The sequence below is a fragment of the Quercus lobata genome, chromosome 5 (assembly GCF_001633185.2).
Source record: "Quercus lobata isolate SW786 chromosome 5, ValleyOak3.0 Primary Assembly, whole genome shotgun sequence".
NCBI classification, from domain to species: Eukaryota; Viridiplantae; Streptophyta; class Magnoliopsida; order Fagales; family Fagaceae; genus Quercus; species Quercus lobata.
In genome coordinates this window covers 9,460,699-9,463,730 of record NC_044908.1, presented here as the reverse complement: position 1 = coordinate 9,463,730, position 3,032 = coordinate 9,460,699, and positions in this window count along the sequence as shown.

The following is a 3,032-nucleotide window of genomic DNA, read 5'->3' as shown; positions in this document are numbered from 1 at the left end:
TGGATTAATCGAACCCTTTCGTCTCTCGACTTCATGTAGTAAATTTTCCCCTTCAATTTTTGGAGGTTATAGCACCAGTTCACATCATGGTGGGTCAGTCTTAACCCCATCTTCTCGTTTAAAGCGTCCACGCAACCCAGAATCCTAAAAACATTGCCAGCGCACTGGGTGGGGGCCAAACGGAAGTGCCTGAGGTAACCCCTCGTCACTGGCCCCATTGGGATTCTCATACCCCCCTCTACAAAGGCGAGGACGGGAATTACTACCGCGCCCGTTTCACTTTTGTAGTGTCATTCCCCCATCTTACAGTGCTTCAAACTTACGTTGGGGGGAATCCTATAATCAACGATGAATTTATTCATCGCCTCTTCAGTATCGACTAATTTCCTCAATCTGAATTTAGTCATCTTTGTGATTTACTAAACAAACCCAACCCGCGACGGGAAAAGAAAGGGAGCCAAGGAAAAATAAATCCAGAAAAGAAAAAGCACGAGTTAATGGAGGTAAGGGACTTACATAAAGGAGGAAAAGCGCTTCGGACAGGCTTTATGTGCTTGAGATAGACTTGAATTTGGGCGGAAGTTCAGATGAACCCAGAATACACGCAGTAGAGCTCTTAAGTGCAGAAATGAAGAGACGGATCCATCCCCAAAAAAATCTTTTATACTTTCTAGGGTAACTGCACACCTTTTCCCGCCCCTAAAAACTAGGAGATCACCACCGTTTGATTTCCATCATACCGTAGAAACGTGGAAAGTACAAAGCCGCCCGTATTTAATGAGGCCACGTTTCGCCTTCTAAGGGCGCTAGGAACGTGTCTCGGGCAGATGAAAAGCCTCGGGAACCGATAGGTGACAAGAATTGACAAGCATTGACGGGTACCTGATGTCATCAAAACCCTCCTATCCGTCCGAGGAGACGGATAGCAAGATTTTGAGGGGCTATTGTGGGTCCGGGAAGTTTACAATCCGGCCCAAACTCTGTCTGGGCCCAGGGCCCGTGCCGAGAATGTCTTGTGCCGATGACGAATGATCGATGGCCGGGGTGTCAAGGGGAACGGTTGAGGACTACCCTGTCCTCGGCACTCCAGGATTTCAACGGGAAGATCAACGTCTTGGTGAAGACTATCCCCAAACAGCTCCTTGAAGGGGATGTGAGCGGAATAAGGCCCACATGGAAGTACGGTGTGTAATAGGTTCAATAAAGATATGTCCCCTCCACATTAAATGCACCGGCCAACATCCTGATCATGTTAATGAGAAAAGACGTTTGGACGGTGTAACTTTGATCCTCACGACTAAACAAAAAAGTAAAAAGAGACAGTTGATGGGATAGGTACAGAGGTAAGCACCTGCCTGACCGACAAATGGAGGGACAGGATCAATCAAGAGGGACTATATAACGAAAAAGCTAGTGCGCAAAGAGGGGGGCTGGGAAAAATGACCGAAAAACCAGAGCCTCCCAGCCCACCTCCAGGAGAAAGACTCTAGGGGTGAAGACAACTTAACCATGCACCAACACCACGAAAAACCCACCGCCTGATGACTAAGGCCTAGCCTTTCAAACCCACGCTCTACAAATGATATTGTTGGGGCTTTTTTACGTGCGAACCCAACACTGTTACGGTTCGTTACGAATCGTGTCCCCACACTAATAAAATTAAGTAATAATTTTTGGGTAGTCAAATTCACAAATGATAATTGATAATTGGGGAAAAGGGGATTTGAACCCAGCTACTCAAACCTTTTTCCTCCCTAAACCACCCCCCCCCCCCCTAAACATTTTTTCCATTGAGAGGTGTCAATTTAGTTCCAAGGCCGACCCTTGACATATATATACATATATGTATACTAGCCTCATCACATGCGCTTTTGCGCATGCGATGAGTTTCTTTTTTTAGTATCATAATTTTTCATTCATTCCAATTTGAGGTTTACAAGTTTCCTCATTAATATTATGTATTTAGAACTACTAATTCAACTAGAGTGTAGCAAAAAAAAAACCTATATTTTTATTTTGAGAATCTAATTTACAAGCGGATAAAGTAATTTGAAAATCAATAGGAGAGAAATCCTATTTTTTCGGCAATATTTTAGTGTAAATGAGAGTTGTATTTTTACTAGATTATCATTTAGTTTTGTCTTTACTTAAACATAGAGGTGTATAAGGGTATTTTTTTAACCAAAAAAATGAGGATCCCAAACAAGGGAAGCCCCTTAAATAGTACTAGCCTCGTTACATGCGCCTCACGTGTGCGATGAGGTTTTATAGTGTCATAATTTTTCATTCAATCCAATTTGAGGTTTACAACTAGGAGTGTCATGAGGCTAGATTCTAAAAATGAACAAATATTGCATGTTTATTTTGTAGCCAAAAAAAAAAAACCTTTGTTTTTTATTTTATATATAATTTTAATTTGAGAATCTAATTTATAAGTAGATAAAGCAATTTGAAAATCAACAGGAGAGTGACCCTATTTTTAAACAATGTTTTAGTGGGAGTTAAAGTTGTATTTTTACTGGATTGTCCTTTAATTTTGTCTCTACTTAAACATAAGGGTGTAGGGGTATTTTTTAACCAAAAAAATGAGGATCTCAAACCGGAGAAACTCCTTAAATAACAATATAAAATATATATATCTCCTCAAAATATAGGAAAGGAAAAAATCAACCTTAACTAACTCAAAATATATCTCCTCTCTCTTGAACTTTCTCGACTAATTAATAAGTTGAAGAATAAAAATTCTAAGTTTCACTCTTTTAGTGATCCATTTTATGCTCCATCAATTCCAGTATGGCACGTGTCTTTTTTTCTTTTTTTTTTTTCTTTTTTTTTTTAAATTTTGGATAGCTTATCCAACAAAAAAAGAAAAAAAAAAGTGTGGAAAGTTATGATTAATGGAACACTCAAAATGAGACACAAGAATTTTATTTAAAAAAGCAAGTTGGTTTTCAATGCTATTTGTAGTTGCACGATTTTCCTGGCCTAAATTCGATTGATCAGGCCCTGGCCCAAAGCGCAACCCACAATAA